The sequence below is a fragment of the Pyrgilauda ruficollis genome, unplaced genomic scaffold (genome assembly GCF_017590135.1).
Source record: "Pyrgilauda ruficollis isolate IOZ18807 unplaced genomic scaffold, ASM1759013v1 scaffold48, whole genome shotgun sequence".
In the NCBI taxonomy this organism is placed as follows: domain Eukaryota; kingdom Metazoa; phylum Chordata; class Aves; order Passeriformes; family Passeridae; genus Pyrgilauda; species Pyrgilauda ruficollis.
Window position 1 is genome coordinate 5,261,486 of NW_024526377.1, and position 18,219 is coordinate 5,279,704.

General features: G+C 43.2%; 1 protein-coding gene across 3 annotated transcripts in view; it reads right to left on the reverse strand.

Moving 5' to 3' along the window:
* ST3GAL1 (ST3 beta-galactoside alpha-2,3-sialyltransferase 1) overlaps window positions 1–2,744 on the reverse strand; it is a 79,231-nt gene extending 76,487 nt beyond the window's left edge. For 2 of the 3 annotated variants that reach the window (XM_041479353.1, XM_041479352.1), the window contains exon 1: window positions 2,449–2,744. The gene's annotated coding sequence lies outside the window, so the exon portion shown is untranslated. Of the gene's footprint in view, window positions 1–2,016; window positions 2,405–2,448 lie in introns of those variants that run through there. The other variant, XM_041479354.1, reaches the window with a different exon arrangement.
* Window positions 2,745–18,219: the final 15,475 nt, after the last annotated feature.

Here is an 18,219-nt window from a genome sequence, read left to right on the forward strand (position 1 = left end):
CTCCACCAGGTGGTGGGATTAACAGTACTTGAAATATGCTGTGGAGCTGAGTTTGCTCTCTCTCCTTTGCTTTTTAAAAGCAGGTTTCTGCTTCACTACGCTTTTGAAAATAGGTGCAAAAGATGTTCCAAGTAAAAATTTATTTCTACTATCATTTAATGGCAGCATTTGCAACTCACTTGACATAAAAGATATTTTTATAACCAAGAAGAGGGAACTGCCATCTGCATGACCTTAATTTCCTCTCAAGCTGCTCCTAGTTTTACGTAAACAAAAAAAGAAAATTGGTAAGCACATACCAAGACTTACATAAAATGATGTTTAGTTTGAAAAGCGACCTTCCTCAACTGAGAGGCCATTACCATTAGCAGGTTGGAAGAAAAACTGTAAAGAAGGTCTCAAGTTTCTTTCTGGCCGAGATGTGTAACAAATTCAAACAAACAGAGCAACTCACTGTCTCCCCTGCAGAATCAGATTGTGTACCAAGAGAGTGAGCCAAAATAATAAGTAATACAATTTCTCTCTTCTTTTGCACTTTCAGAGATAATGCTTCTACACACTACCAAGCAGAAAGGTAAAACAACTGTGTATTAGCAGAGCTGTAGTTTAAAAACTTCGTGGTAACTTCAAAGCTAGTTTGGCAGAACCATAGACTGGGACTTTGTTGAGGCATGGGACACTTAAACCTCCTGACACAGAAATGTTACTCTATAGCAACACCAAAACAGAGTAAATGAAGTGAGAAATTAGCAGAGGAACAGAGCACCAAGTTCACCACAGACCTGTGCCGGGGCTTTGTTGTTTCCAGGATAATCAAGAAAACACACGCTATTAACTAATAAACACATTCATTCTTTTTATTCACATGCAGTCATTCCCTCCTTCACGCCCCTGGACATGTGCTCGAGCAGATTAGAAACTCAGGTTCCCAGATAAGTCCAGAAAGGACCTTAAGCACAGCCGTGCCCTGCAGATAACATCCTGCCTCTGCTGAAAGCAGGAAAGGGAGCCCAGGGCCACCCCCATCTTCTGACACCAGAGCAGCTCTGTCGAGGCATTGGGCACAGTGGGCAGAGCACTGCCAGCTCTGCTCTGGGACACAAAAATTGAGAAGGGCTGAACACACTGTCTTGTGGAAGGTGCTGGCTGGCATGGGTGGCACAGGATGCTGTGGGTGTAACAAGCCAAGTGTTTCCAAGCAGATGCTTCACACAGAGCCGCCCCTCCAGCCGAAGCTGTGTAAATAATACACGGGAGAAGCGTGCTGCTAATTGAGTACCTCCCGAAATGCCAAGAGGCAGGAAGACTCCAGTTAAAGGCAACTCTTCATTTTAACTCGTGTCACTGAAGAGCACTAAAGTAAATGAACTCCTGAGGACAAGAGCAAAGTAGAATAAGAGACTCTTTTTTTATATCCTTGAATCTCCTGTCCCTTTTGTACACTGAAATTTAATTTCCTTTTCAAAGAGAGCTTTTGGAGCTTATGAAAATTGACCCAAAAGATTACAAGGGCTTTGTCACCCTTCCAATCTCTCTGAAAGATCCATAATTAGGGAGGTTTTTCCTTCAACATATGTGTCCAGCAGACAAACATATAATTCAGACTTAAAATTGCAAGAAAGAGTTATTTCAGTATATTGGATACATACAAGCCTAAATGTTACAAAGAGTTGAAAAATCTTGTGTGCCTCAAATGAGTAAATATACAACCAGGCTTTTTTTTTTTTTTCTTTTTTTTTAACTGGCTTGTTTTCATTTGTGCCAAGGCTACACACAATCACACTAAGGACCTGGGACAGATGTTTGCTACTAGGATAAATATACCAAGTACAATAAAAACAAACGGCCGACCTCGAGGAGTAGTTATTTATGCTCCTCTAGAAATTAATTGTGCAAGGAGGAATGTGCGAGCGGATACCTAAGACAGCTAGTCTGCTTTTTGCCCTCTAACGGAGTAACACGGGCTTTACTCCTTCGGCACACAGCCTACCCAGGGGAGACAGCAATAACACGAACCAGCCAGGGTGAAGGTCTGCGCCGGGCTGCTCCCGCCCGGGGCGGCGCTGGGCAGCACCGGTCCCCGTGGGGCAGCTGGAGGGGGGTTCCCCGGCGCTGTCGCCCCCCGAGCATCGCCCGAAGGTGGCCCCTTCCTCCGGAGCCCACCCCGGCACCCGCCGCCTCCCCTCTGCCTCCCTCCAGTGGGGAAATCCCGGCTGGATGGGGAGAAGCCTCCCCGCTCCGGAGTGCCGGGGGATGCTGCGAGCAGCGCCGCGGCCGCCCCTGCTTCTAAATCACAGAAATAATTTTTCAAAAACCCCAACAACTCAACAGCCGAGTGAGGAGGCTGGGAGGCTCCCACCGCGCCTTCTGCAGCAGCAGGGAGCGGGGGATTTGCAGGTAAGCGGGGAGGAAGGCAGGGAAAGAGGGACGGCGTCCCGCGGTACTCACGGCGGGGTGCGGGGGGCCGGCGGGCGGCCGAGCCCCATGGCCGGGGGGGACGGACGGACGGACGGTCGCTGCTGTGGTTGCCGCCGCGCTGTCTGTGTGTCTGGCTGTCTGTCCGTCTGTGTGCCGGCCCTACCCGCCGAGCTGCTCCGGACGCCCCGTCCCTCCCCTCGCTCCCTCCCCGGCGCTTCCTGCCCGCTCATATAGCGCGCCCTCGGCCACGTGGACGGCGCGGGGCCCCGCCGGCTCCTCCTCGGGGCCGGGCCGGGAGGGGCGGGCCCCCCACCAGCACCCCCTCATCCCCTCCCCTCAGCATCCCCCCGTCATGGCCCCCATTTCAACCCCCATCAACCCCATCTCACTCCCCAAACACCACCCCCCCTCCCACTGCCCCCATCTCACCCCCATCTCACCCCCATTCCGCTCCCATCGCCTCCCCCCGGCCGCTGTGCAGCGGAGAGGTGCGATGCGAACCCGGACTCATCCCCAGCGCCCTCGGGATGAAATCCGCCTCTCGTCGGGTCCTCCCTAGAGAGTCACCTCCCAGGAATGTGTGTGTTCGCCAAATTGCTGTGTCTGAAATTGGGCTGCGTGGATCCCAAAGGTGATCGTAGCAGGGAAAGTGGAAAGAAATTCGGCGCTTCTCAGGGCAGAAAATCTATGTGGCATCGCTAATAAAAATAGCGCATAGTCGATATTCACAGAGTCATGGAATGGTTTAGGTTGGAAGGGACCTCTAAAGATAATCTGGTTTCGACCCCCCTGCTATTGACAGGACACCTTGTATTAGACCAGGTTGCTCAGAGCTCCATCCAGCCTGGGCTTGAACACTTTGATGGATGGGTCATCTGCAACTGATCTGGGCAACCCGGTCCTGTGTCTCACCACCCTCACAGGAAAGAATGTCTTCTAAATATCTAATTTAATCTACTGTCTTTCATTTTAAAGCCATTCCCCCTTGTCCTATCACATTCCTTTGGGAAAACAAACAAACAAACAAACATTTCCAGCTTTCTTGCAGCCCCTGTAGATACTGCAAGGTGCTATAAGGTCTCCCCTGTGACTTCTCTTGTCTGGGCTGAACAACCCCCACCCTTAGCCTGTTTTTACAGGAGAGGTACTTCAGCCCTCTTGTTTCTGTCCAGCATCAGACATTTTTAAGTTGACTATAAAAAACTGTAGAATTAAAAAGAAAGCAGCATAATTAAAGAATTCCCCAGGCAGATACATTGAAGTGATAAAGTGCCTGCTAAAACTATTTAACAACATAATGCTGGCTTTTTTAGTGTTGGTGTGTAAAGACTGGGGCCATGACTAGAAGTGGGGGGATTATAGCACCTCCAAAGTAGCAAATGATCCCTGATCTTCTCTCCTCCACCCTTCCGTAGGCAGGCGAATATGCACAGTGAACATGCACAGCACATATCAGAGGGGAGAATGCATTCCTGAGCTCTGAAAAACATGTTCTGTAACACTGGACAGCTGGTGCACAACTCCCTTTGTGAAGCAGATGAGTTTACAGGTGATTAATCTAGTTACTGAAACTGCCCACATTGTTGGGCTCTTAAATCCAGCACCAGGTACTTCCAGTGGAAACTGTAACGTGCTATGTAGGAGCTGTAATTCATCAATCACCACTGAGCTTGTTTCCATAGAGTTATGTTAGTAAAAGCTTGAGTGTGGATTTACACCGGTGTCACATCATGTACCGTGCTGTGCAGACATTTGCATGTGGGTCAGAGCACCTGCGACAGCCTGAGCTCTCTGCTTAGGGGGCATAAGCCCAAACAAGCCCTTCAAGGGACTCACCCCATCATTAAATCATGCCTCTGGATCCCGAAGAGCAGCGTAGTGTTACATCCTTCATAAACAGAGTTTCAAAGGGATTTAATCTACAGTAATGAGCATTTAAAAAAAAAAACCAAAAAAAAAAAAAAAGCAGCACATTAGTCTTCTTTTACGAGGTGTATCAATACAAGGAATTACTGTGTGGTGGAAACAGTCTATTAAATAGCTGTTCAGTGCTTTTTCCCAGGAGCTGCTTGACACTTTGCTGGAGGTGGGATGAGGAGTTCCAATTTGATCATCTGTTAGTGTCACTGTTACCTTTTTGCCTTGACACTCTTCTACTTTCAGGCAAATTGGTTGAATTTGGTGCTTCATTTGCTTCACAATAATAGTGAGTGACTGGGACTGTTTACGAAAAAGAATCTCTGGGGAACAGCTCACCAGTAATAGGGTTGTGCATCAGGTTTTGGGATTTCTGCCAAGCACTTCTGCAGGGAGGGAGGGAGTGAGAAAGTGATGAGAAAGAAGAGTCTGAGCAGTCTGCATTTCACTACCTGTTGTACCACACCTGGTCTGTCCATGAGTTCAAAAAAAAAAGAATAAATCTAGTAAAACAGCTGATTTATCATCATATGACATACAAAGTTTTACTAGGTTGGATCAAGGAAAGCTTAACCCAGCAGCCAAGAATGTCCTAATTATTAATAGTTAATCAAGCTGACACTGGCACAGGTTGCCCAGAGAAGCTGTGGTTGCCCCATCCCTGGCACTGTTCAAGGCTGGGCTGGATGAGGTTTTGAGCAACCTGGGATAGTGGGAGATGTCCCTGACCATGGCAGGGGGGTTGAGATGAGATGATCTTTGAGTTCCCTTCCAACCCAAACTATTCTATGATTCTGTGACTGAAGAAAGGGAGTGATAGATTTTTTTCCCTGTGTTTTCAGTCCCATCTCTGCACCATTTCTCTGGAGCACACAAGAGATAGGATATGGTGCACCCCTCCAGCCACACCAACCTTGGTCACAAGTTGCAAGGAGGAGATATGGAAGAGAGCTCTGCAGTGGCTTGGTTTCTCAAAAAGGCTCCTTTCTGTAAAGCAAGGCAGAAGAGGAGTGTGTTTGCCCCAGAGATGCCTCAGGGAGACATGACACAGTGACAGGGGTGTAGTGTGGTGCAGAGCATGGAGAAGATCCTCAGGTCTCTGCCAGCACCTGGCTGAGCCAAGAGCAGAGAACAAGACCAAATCCACCTGAAAGAGCAACTGTGGAGCCTGTTTCTCCTTTTTATATCAGTGTTACACTCACTTAATTCCTTCAGATGCTCTCAACTTCCCTGATGCACCTCAAGGAGCATGGAGGTAACAAGTGCTCTCTGATAATGCCATCAAAATTACAGCAGGGTCCAGCCCAGCGTGCTGGATCTGATCCCCTCCTGCTGTAGCATTTCACTAGCAAGTGTCATTTAGATGGCTTTGGGAAAGAATCCAGGATTTGTTTCACAGACAGTATTTCCTCAACAGCTCAGTGAATATAGAATATTTTCAACTAACCATGCAAATCTTGCTTGTCATCTTATGTAGAGAAACTATATCTATTCTAAAGTCTGGGCCAGGGCTTTCTCTGCTGATGGGGGATAGTTATGCAGACTTCAAAGGAGCTGTATCAGCTTTTACCAAGTAGGGATCCAGACCTTTATTCATATTTTTAAATTCAGAAACTGTGCCTAGGTAAAGCATTTTTCTCTATATTTTTAAGTAGCCAGTTTTTTATTTTATAGCTGTTCCCTCAGTGGCAGGATTGTTTCTCAGTAGTCAATGTTTAAAGGCCCTTCAAGGCTGAAGGAATTAAAAATGAATAATTTAAAGCTGGTCTATGATGCATAATTTTTAACATATGTTTTACAGGCCATGTGGAACACTTTTTGACTTGTCAGTAGATATTTTACAAACATGCTGTGCTGGAGCCAAAACCTTTTTTATTTAAGAGTTAGATTTGAGCCCTCCTATGCTTCAACACAGCAGCATGCTGGAGTCTGCAAGCCATAACAAGGAAACCATTATCACCAACACTAATCAGAAAAGAGGAGAAGTGAAGCAATTGCAGAACTTTTTTCCTCTTACACACACTGCTAAACCCCATGTGGGGAGAACTATGGATCTGCCATTTTAAGGAGCCTCATCCCAAGACAGAGGTAGAGGAGCTGTGATTTGTTTGCTCTAAGGCTCCAAAAGGGATGGACCTAGGTGGTGCTGGAGAAGGAGCCATGAAACATGTTGTCTTTGGGTTATTTTTTGAAAGATAGCTGGAGTATTTTTTTGCCAATCTCCTGTTAAGTCCCTAAATATTGTGCTAGGAACGCCATCTGAATAATTCTGACAGTTTTAATAGGCAAAGCTAATTGCTGGTGAATAACAACCTTTTATGGATTTCATTTCTTGTCCCTTTCTGACTGCTTGCAACAAGAAAGGGAGGAGACATCTACCCTGCAGATGCTCAAAGGCAGCCTGGGTTTCAACCTTATTGACTGGTTCCCACACTCTTCCTTGTTTTCCTGGATTGTCCAGCTTTTCATTTTTATTTTAAAGTTACTCCATATTTGTAGCTAAAAATAAATTGGTTTGGTTATTTCAAAAGCTTCTTGGGCCCAAACCCAATTTCAAGTGTTTCACCAAGCTGTAAATGAGGCACTGCACTGGGGAAGTGCAGATTTGGGCTCATGTGTGCTCCCCCCTCATTAACTCTCCCTTCAGTTCATAATCCATCATCTTTCAAGCAAGCCAATTGCCATTGTGTCTAGAAGTTAAAATAGAAAATCGGCATTTGGCATGTACACCGTTGCCAAGAAGCTATTTCTCCTCGCCTATGTAAATAAATTGTCGTTCAAAAATGGTTGGCTTGCTCTAAAAGATGTTCTCAGTGCTACCACTGCAGTGTGCTCCCAGTGGGAGGAAAGAGGAGAGGATCCAGGAATGTGGCCCCATCCCCAGCTTCTCCCACTCATTCTGTTGAATGGGACTGTTCTTTGCACTGGCCAAAATGCCACTGGATAGTTCCTGTCCCCGTGAACAGAGCAGGAGTGATTACTGACCTTGCCCCCAGGTCAGGACCAAGCTCCGCACAGGTGGTTCCCTTTAAAAGTGTTTTACTGGTAATCTATATATTTATATTAGCTAAGGATTTGTGTTTATTTTACACCATACAAAACACACAAATTGATCAGTATGACTAGACATGAAAGAGATTAAATACCTCTGAACTTTATAGATATGAATCTAAGAAGATTGACCACAGATGGACTGTGTACAATTTATTTGTTCTGACTGGCAGAAGAGACAGATGGTCTGTGTATATATGACAGTTGATATATGTACACCTACCTAACCTCCACTGAAGAGGTTCATCATGTTCTGTATTCAAATGTGTAAGAGTCACTGCCCTTATTTGGTATAACTTGCAACAGTAACACTTGATACACCGGGCTAATAAACTTGATAAGGCCATTTGGTGGCTGTAGACTTTGTCATAGTGACACACAGCTTTGTCATGTCTGGCTTGGTCTTCTCACTGGTTTTTTTTATTATTATTGTTATTTGTTTTGGGGTTTTTTTGTTTTGTTTTGGTTTTTATTTTTTTGTTTTGTTTTGGCTTTTTTTGTTGGTTTGTTTTTTGTTTTTTGGTTTTTTTTTTTTGTTTTTGTTTTTGTTTTTTTTTTGCAAACCATGCCCTACACTTCTGAGAGATATCACAGCCTTCCTTGTTCCAGAGTCTTCTAAAAGCAAGTGGTAAGAGTGCAGGCTTAAAGCAGGCTTTTAAATGACATCCTCAGCCTCCACGCTTCACACAGCCAGGCTCTGGCACTGAGGTGCATTAAGAGCAAAGAGAAGAGAAACAATAAACAACATCCCTCCTTGCTCTTGGAATTTAAATGGTGAGGAGTTGCAAGAGCTCAGTGGCACTGACACACAGTCAGTGGTGTCAGCCTCTGCTTTGCAGGACCAGGGTGCAGGCCCACATCAGAGACAGCTGAGGCATCAGAGGAAGATTTCTTGTGAAGCCAAACTATCACACAGAGACGTGTTTTCACCTGCTAGGACTCATTAGTGCTGTATACGGGAGCATTGGCTATGGGTAAAGATTGTGATTTGGTACAATCTGCTCTCAATAAATGTCTGTGAAAGTCAGAGAAACCTTTCAGTACTGCAGCACATAAAAACACACAGTAAACACCAAAAGCTGGATTTTGCAGAAATATTCAGCAAATCTGGAGCTCCCACAAACACATAAAAACCTCTCTGTGCTATGAAATACTTCTTCTCTTTTGTACTCTTGGATAAATGCAAGTTTTGCTATAAGGACAGTACAAAGCCTGAGATGAATAATAAATACTTATAAAAAAATTTTAAAAGGCACTGATGTGATATGAAAATAGAAAAAAAACATAACACAAGTAGGGGTGGAATCACCATCTTTGAAAGTGTTCAAGCAACAAGTTAATATGGCACTTCATGATATGGCTTAGTGGGCAAAGGTTGGACTTGATGATCCCAGAGGTCTTTTCCAACCTTAATGATTCTATGATTCTACCTCTGTCATGATGCAGGAAGAATAAAATGATACAAAAGCAATTGGCCATAAATATTTTACTGCACAAGGAAAAAATGTCATAAGCAGCTAAAATGAGGATAAAGGTAAGTAACTACATGGCAAAGAGAGGCAGCTATGTGTACTTTGTGTGTTTCACAGATTGAACATGTAGCACGTTCAATATCTCCAATATAAATGACCCTTCTTTGCAGTTCAGACGTCACCTACAGAACATCACAGAAGTAAAATGAACCTAATTTACCTTTGGCCATCTGGATCTCACAGTGCCTTGGGTACCATCTATTTCCAAGCACAGACTTGAAAATATGTGTGTTAAGTGATTGGGAAGTTACTAGCATAATGTAATTTTATTTCATTTCACTTGTCCCCAGGACAGTCAGGAATAAACCAGAAGGTGAAATTAGACACAGAAAATAAATGTTGTTGATTAGGTTGAAGTGTTTATTAGGCTTCTGTTTGAGTTTCCAGCCCACAAGAAGAATGGCAAGCAAAGCCTGTTAAAGACACATTTTGACAAGAACGCATTTTTCTGTGGCTCCAACAAAATAAATATAGTAACACAGAAGAACCTTTTAGAAGTCAGGCTTATGTGCTTGTCTGATCATCACCAGCTAACAGTTTCATCTCTCCTGAATGCCACAGAAGCACACGAGCTGTGCCACCATGCAGTTCTCAAATTCTTTTCCTCAAAGGGCATCACACACATACCAGGGGCTGTACATTCTGTATTACTTAAACACAAATAACATAAAATGGTAATTGCAGGTGCACTTCATCCCCAGAGAAAATTGTGAATAAAACACTGAAGCACACCTGGCAGGTGTTACTCACACAGCTTAATTTGGTATGGACAGGCATTTATTTTGAACGGCAGAAAAGCAATATTATAACACAGGTAAGATAAAAAAGTTTGTGTGTTTTTGCTTTCTTGCCAGATATATAGGTTAAAATAACTTTTCAGTCCATTCCAGCTACTGAGATAGCTGGGAAGGGAAAAATGTTATGAGCAGAATTCCTCCAAGGAGGGATGGTGAGTCTTGTGCAGGAATAATTCTGAAATTCTGCTGTTAACCCACAGCTTGGAGCTCAGTGCAGGACAGACCAGCTGAAATGCTGCTAAAGAAAAAAAACCTAAAAATGTTTACAAATCAATTCCCCAGATGTTGCCTAGAAAATATCTATGTCACATTTGTGTGTGCAAAAGCTAGCAGAATGCTTCACTAAAGCAGCACTAAGTCACCTGCAATGCTGTTTTAGATTTGATATTAACAAATCAATGTTTAGAGAAAATCTTGTCATCACAGGTCACTTTGGAGTACACTTCCCTGATGGCAGAAGACTGAAGTTGCTAAACTAAGGAATTTAACGATTACATGTGAGATCTGGACAAAAGATTTCAAAGACTTGAAAATGGTCTTCTTGTAAACCAGACAGGTGCTGCATTCAGAGTATAGCCTACATCTAAGAAATAGGAAATAAAAAAAGATTTAGAAAACCAGGGAGCAATTAATCTAAGCTTAATACAGTGTGATTTCTTAAAGTAAATATAGAAGGAAAAAAAAAATTACCATCCGGAAATAAATACAAAGTCAGATAAAATGTAAATTGTATTTATCGGAGAGACAATAAAAAAGATTACCTTGTACAATTATTGAGACAAGAAATGATTCTCAGGAAAAGATTAATATAATATATTGTGTTTACCTGGACTTAAGTAAAGCAGAAAAAAAGATAGCCAGATAACTGGCTGTTTTCTTGGGGGCAAAGGGTAGAACCAGACTGGTCATGCAGAGTCCATGTGTGCTAAGCTTGGTCTATCCCAAGCACAAACACAGACTGCAGCATGAACAGATTGAAAGCAGCCCTGAGGAGAAGGACTTGGGGTGCTCATGGATTGGAAGCTGAACATGTCCCAGCAATGTGCTCTGGAGGCAGCCCAGGAACCAGACGTGTCCTGGACTGCATCCAAAGCCCCATGGGCAGCAGGTGAGGGAGCGGATTCTGCCCCTCTTCTCTGCTCTGCTCTGGTGAGATCCCACCTGGGGTACTGCATCCAGCTCTGGGGTCCCCAATGTGAAAAGGATGTGGACCTACTGGAATTCCAAATGAGGCCTTGAAGATGATCAGAGAATTGGAGCACCACTCCTATGAAGACAGGCTGAGAGTTGGGGTTGTTCAGCCCAGATAAGAAAAGTCAATGAAACAGCCCCTTTGGGGACTTCAAGGAGCTACAAGAGAGCTGAGAGGGACTTTTTCTAAAGTCATGTAGTGATAGGACAAGGGGAAATGGCTTTGAAATGAGACAAAGTAGATCTAGATTGTGTACTATAAATATTTTTTTTCCTGTGAGGGTGGTGAGGCACTGGAATAACTTGTCCAGAGAAGCTGTAGATGCCCTGTCCCTGGAAGTGTTCAAGTCCAGGCTGGGTGGGAATCTGAGCAACCTAAACTAGTGAGAGGTCTCCCTGCTTATGTCAGGTGGGTTGGAATAATATGATCTTCCAGCCCAAAGCAAACTATGGTTCTATGAAGGTGCAGACAGAGGCTTTGGTGCTTTTAGTGAAAGGGATTCAAAATAGCTTCCTAAGGATACATGGGAATATTTTCCAATCTCCTACGATTCCATTGGATGTACTAGTTTTCTCCTATGGTTGAGGTGCTCACCTTCACTGCTGCAGCAGCCCAATTGATGTACAAGGCTGTGCCTGCAGCCAGGGTGCAGAAACAGACCCCTGGAGCAAGGTTCACGTCCAGTGTAGTTCAAAAAGTGCTGCACAGCACACCTCCACGAGCAAAGTGCTGCACAGCACACCTCTACGAGGCAGGCTGCAATGTCACCTGGTGCTTCCACCGCTCAGGAAGAGAAGGTATCCAAATAAAGCCCAGAACAGAACTATGGAGTCATTCATGTTGGAAACTCTCCAAGATTCGTGTAGAAGGAGTTACCTGGACTGAGAGATTAACTGCTGGAAAGCAGTCAGCACATTTGAGGGAGCTGTCAAGATGTCCTTTAGGGCAAGGTAACTGGATGAACCTCACCCTTAGAAATTATAAAACAATCTGCTTTGGGATAAGAACTCTTTACTTGCTTCCAGTGTAGGAGGGGAAAGATTGTGATGTACATGATGACTTTAAGCTGCTGGCAGGATGAAGCCCTGAAATGGGCGAATGAGATTTGCTCAACCTTGTAAAAGGAAAGCTGAGGTGGGATCCTGTTGCTGTTGATTGATAGGGAAGTAAATGTCAGGGAAGGGAGATGTATAGCAGATGAAGGAGAAAAGAGTGTCATGTGCAGGTGAAGGTATTCAGGCTGTAAATTAAAATAATGTTGGTAGGCATCATATCAAAAGTCAAAAAGATGCAAGGATGAACAAATTCTCTGAAGTTTGCATATGGGCTTGATGCATTCCTGAAAAATATATTATATGGTTTCCTGTTTGAGAAAATAACCTGCCTTAATACATTAGACCCACACTTCCTTACATAAAGAACAGTAGCTTCCTGTTTCTACAAAACTATTTTTTGTTTTACAGCAAGGAAAATGTGCAAAGCAAGAAACAACGCGTGTAAAGACATGAGGACATAGCACAGTGCACGTGTCACCTCCCAGCTGCCCCTGTGATGCTCCAACTCTGCTTCACAAAGGAGTCAGAGGAGCTGGCAGCAGCTCACATGGGGCAATAGAACATGTTCTACTGAATTCTCTAAGATCTAAACTGAGCCAGCAATGCAGAGCTCAGGGCAAATATTTCTCGTTATCTCAGAAACCAGGTGGTTATGGACACCAGTACCACCTGGAGGGGGCTGAACAAACCCAACCCCTCTAACCTACATTTATCTCTTGGGGTAAGTACAAGACTGAAGAACCATTGATTCTGGGGGCAGCAGCTCAGGTGACTTACTCTGTTTGGCTTGCAAAATTGCTCCTGCCTTTACAGATGAAATCCTTGTGCTCACTGCCGTGACTGTGTAGAATGCAGTTATTTTTGAAAAGTATTATCTCTCTTCTAAAGATGAAAGAACCTACTGTATTTCTATGTGTTTGTTTATTTCCCCTGCAAAACAGAGGAGAAGACTGTTAGATAAAGAAAAGTATGCAGGTTTTAAAACAAATTTAAGACAGGGACCAGCCAGACGTTCTGAAGTAATCTGATCTGGTCTGATTTATGGAGCAACACAGTTTTATTCCGTTTAATAGGTTTATTTGTTTAATCCATATTAAGTGGAACTGGAGCACTGATGTTTTATAAAGACTTTGGAGGCTCCCAGAGATCAAGAAGCCACCTCTTCTACTGTTGAGCAGTGGCTTCTTTCATTCATTGTACTAAGCCCTTCACTTTGTATTTTCTTTGCATGTATCTGGCTTCAGCCTATACCTGTTAATTCCTGTTTCTGTCTGCTTTTAACAATGCCCATTGGAAACAAAACTGTCTTTACATGAAGGTCTCCTTGATATGTTAGCATTGCGACCTGCTTCTGACGAATTAAGGAGATGGAACTTTTTTGGTCTCTCACATGGATCTATGTGGCCAGATGTGCACTTCTACCCAACAGATGCCTGTACAGCACTAGTCACCATCCCCTTGGAGTGATCTCAGAGCAATGAGCCCTTTCACAGTAAAGTTCGTCTCATCCCAGAGTGAATCTTTAAACCAGACTGGATGAATGTCCCTCACAGCATTCCTATTTCTCTCTAGCAACAGTCAAGGAACCCTGTGCTGGCTACCTCTCATATCACAGCCTGCGTTACAGACTTCTGTATTTAGGCAAGATGAGTCTGACTTTTGGACTAAGGCATTTTCCCAGGTTTGAATCATTTCCTTGGCATCCTCCTCTGCACATCACACTGATGAGGCTTTGCAGATCTCCAGCAGATGCATGGTGTTATTGCCTATGTATGAGAGGACTCACTCTTGAGTGCTGGGGGTGCACACAGGGGCAGCTCACTGAAAATCTGGTTAGGGAGATACAGTTGGATTTCAATACTTATGCTGTCCACAGTCTGTGCTTGTTATTGATTGTACCTTTTTAATGAGTTGCATGTGGCTCGGATGAGAAAATGCCTTAATAATTTTGGTCCCCCGGAAAAAGAGCAATTATGTAACTATTGATCTTGATATTTTTGTTCTGTAACTATTTCCCCTTTTTCTGATACTAAAAAGCATTGCTGCATCACAGGTTTCAGCTCCTTCCACTCAGCTTGGTTTCCAACATTAGCCATTCAGCTGTATCTATTTGTACCAGACTGAGCCAGTAGCACTGCCCTGCCAGACAGCTGCCAGGTGTTTTACTGTTGAATAAATTCTTACATCTGTCAAGTTATAAAGCAGAAAGCAATGAATCCATTCTTGATAGCTTTTTTTTCCTCTGTCACTTGAATAAGACATGCTAAGAATTACATACTCTCTGCAGCAAATGCCAAAACTTTTCTGTATCTCAGCAGGTTCTCTTTAATTCATACAAAGTTACAAAGTGTGTTAGGTGTTGGGGTGTTGACCATCAATCCATTGTGGCTTATTAGGTCTGAAGGAAAGAAGTATAATGAAAATCCTTTATCCTTGCCCAGCATCTTATCTCTGTGTTAAGAAAGGCTGGTTGGAATGTTCTCACATGATAAATATGATTGATATATTTATATATTGCCTACTTGCATGGGTGGCATGTAGGGCTGAGGGGGATCTTCCAGTCTTTCTGGCTGGGAGAAATAAGGAGTTTTCTCAAGAGAATCCTGCTGTTCCTTATGGAGGCCTTCCACCACAAGCTGCAGGAGCAGTTCAGGTGAGTACTATCCCCATCTGTCTCTCTCACCCCTCTGTTTTGCACATTCTCTCTCCATCCCTGTGTTCTTCCCCCCATTCACTTACTAGCTCTGATTGCAGATACTTCCAGGAAAACGAACAGCACTTTTGGACAACTGTTGCCACTTTTACTTAGCTCTGTGTCCCCACAGATGTTCAGGCTGTCCTAGAGCCAAGTTTCAGCCAACACTTGTTCTGTCATCTGAACATCAACCTCCTCTTTACCGATGAACTGGTCTGATACAGATAATGAAAGCAAATTCATGATGACATTTATTACTTTGTCTTATCACTTGTTCTTATCACGTTCTACTGGGACAGGAAGAATGAATTGCAGCAGAGAAATTCCCCTCAAAAAAGACATTTCTTTTTGAATTTTGCTGTACACTTTTGCAGTTAGTGAGCCAAGATGTGCAGGTGAGATCACACCACTCCCCTGCAGCTCCGCATTGCTCTAAAAGTAATTTGTATCAATTTCGTTTTAGTTGGTAGGAATCAACTTCAGTTAAATCAATATAATGTGGGCTTGTATTGGTTTGAGAAGGTTGACACAATGTGTTGTGCTGGTTTAAATAATCATTTTCAAGATCTTTGGAAGCTGTAGTTAAAAAACAGCACAGAAGCCAGTTTGAGAGCTCCAGATAAAGTGAGTATTTTTAGTGGTGGATCATTGCAGGGGTAGTAAAGTCTAGGCAAAAGTGAAAATCTTGTGGGATAAATGTGAAAGTGTTAAAAACATGAAACTATTCACTAAGAATTCAAACCATGTCTGGCATTTTGAAACTAATCTTTACTTAGCTAATGTAATCCTGCTTTAAAAAAAAAAAAAAAACCAGATGTAATTTGTTCATTTCTTCACTTTTTTTTCCTGCTTTTTGTATCAGAAAATGTTGATGATTGTCTGTTCACAGAAAATCATGCAACAACCCTGTGACAATTGGAATGATGTTTCCTTGAGGATTAGGTGAATTTGTTGAAAGAATCATTGCTTCATGTGGGAAGCACTTTTTGGAGGCATCTTTGTTGCTTAATTTCTTTGTGCCAGTACCTTGATTTGTTTCTCAAATTTAACAAAGAACAGTATGAAGCAACAAAAAAAATTCTAAAATTACAATGCAACCATATGGAAATATTAAGTTAAAGAAGTCTAAGCACTTAAACCAACTTTTCAGGGTATTTTCCTGTTAATGTGCTTACATAAATCACATTAGTTTTTATGAGAGTTATTTTTCAAATTTATAGACTTTTTCAGATGGATCTTCATCTCCCAAGGTAGCATATGCAGAGGCTGAATGTCTTTCTGCAAGTTAAAGTCTGTGAAATTCAAAGTTTAACTCTGACACTGGATTTGTGGATGTTATTGCATAAGCAAGTTATTCATGGACTTTTGGAAATAGCTTTTACTTTTTAGTGCTCAGTTTTAGAAAGCTGAATTGTCATTTATGAATACCCAGCATTCAAGTTATGGATGTAACAAGCAATATTTGTGTGGCAGTTCTAGAACTGATCTGTGCTAAGGCTTCATCCCTAACAAAATCTGAAGGGGAGAAAAATCACTGCCACTATTTGAGCAAACAGTGCATAGAAGTGTTGCTGTTTCACTGAAATCCCTCATTTCTGGAAATAGCTTTTTTGAGGGTGTTGTGGTTTAACCCTGATAGTCAGCTCATCCCCTCCTGTGGGATAGGGGAGAGAAGGGAAAGGCTAAAAGTGCGAAGATTCGTGGGTTGAGTTAAAAACAGTTTAACAGGTGAAGCAAAAACTGCATGCCCAAGCAAAGGAATTAATTCCCCACTTCAGGCAGGCAGGTGTTCAGCCATCCCCAGGAAAGCTGGGATCCATCTGCCTACCTGGGAAGACAAACACCATCACTCTGAATGTACTTCTTCCTTCTTCTCCCCCAGCTTTATACACGGAATGTGTATGGTCTCCAATATTCCTTGGGTCAGTTTGGGGTCAGCTGTCCCTGCTGTGTCCCCTCCCAATTCCTTGTTCCCCCCCAGTCTCTTCGCTGGTGGGGTGGGGAGCAGAAGAGCCCTGGACTCTATGTAAGCTCTCCTCAGCAGTAATGAAAACATTGGCTTTCAGAACAAATCCATAACAGAGCAGCACCATACGAGCTGCTATAAAGAAAATTAACACTATCACGGGAAAAAAAATATGCAAGGGAATATCTTAGGATTTAGAAAAATAATATTTCTAAATAATATTTCTAAATAATATTTCTAGCTTTGATGAATTATATTAATATTTATGTACTTAAGTGTTTATATAGTAATATTTAAATATAATGTAAAAGTATTTTAATTGTATTTCAATTTATATATACACTATTGCTAATTTTGGTAGGAACATGTACTGAATGCACCCTGAAGGTTCAGAAACCAGAATGCAACCCAAAACATTCCAAAATTTATTACAATATTGAATGCTATTTTAACATTGATTTGGAGATTTGGGAATGATTCACCTGGTTTGAATTTTGCATTAATGTCAAAATCAATGAGGATCTCTTGAGTGCATTTGGGAGCCATGTGGGCTGACTGGTAGCCCTGCAGGGAGTTTCCATGGAACAGGCAGGGATCTGTGCCTGAAGATCACAGCATATTGAAGATCTAAGGAGAGGCTTCAGATGCTCAGTTAGAAGTCAAGAAGCAGAAACCAGACAAAGCACAGGGTTCTAAGTACCTCACACATCTGCAGCCCAAACAGATTTTGCCTTGGAGCTCTTGAATTCACCTTTAACCAACATTTTTGCATGATTCCTTATGCAGATGTGAGGTATTTTGGAGTTACAACTTGCCTTATACTTCCTATGTACAGCTCCAGGTTCACTGTTTCCAATGAGAGACAGTGTCTGAAAAGTGAATCTAAATATATTTTTAAGGTGAAAGTTCATCACAACAAGGCCAATGAATAAGCAGCACAAACAGGGGAGGTGTGCTGCCAGCTAAACCTGCCTTTGGGATAGAGGGTGGGTCCTGATTCATATTTCACTCAGTGCTTAAGCATCTTTGATTCCTGGTTTTAACACTGTCTCACCCCAGTGAGACTTGGAAACTTCTCAGAAAAAGGAGAACAAAGCTCCACCAGAAGGTCAAAGTGAACACCAGGGAGGTTTTGTCCCACCTTTGATGCTGACAGTGACCCACACAAACACTCAGCTCCTTGCAGCCGTGACAGGGGGCCTTGAGCTGCTGCCCCTCAGCAGTGCTGAGGGATAGAACACCTCTGGAACATGCTCCCCCAAGAGGACTGACTCCTTAGAGCTGTGTGTGAAGCCTTTTCTCTCGGCTGAGAGACATCAACTAACTTCTGAACAAGCTCAAGGCCTAATATCTGCCCTCTGAGGCAGCAGCCAGGCCAATTTTTGGGCCTAGAGGGTGTTAGTCCTAGCTAGGACATGAGAGCAGTGGGATGAGAGGTTTTCCAGGCCAAATCCAAGCTCCTCCTCTAACATCTCCTTGAGAGCAGTGGGGTTATCCATCCCTTGATACCTTTACCCAAGACTGAGGGTTTAGGCTGGCTCTGTGCCCTTCTAAAGGGACTCATGCTCAGGCAGGAGCCGTGTGCTCGATGTGGGA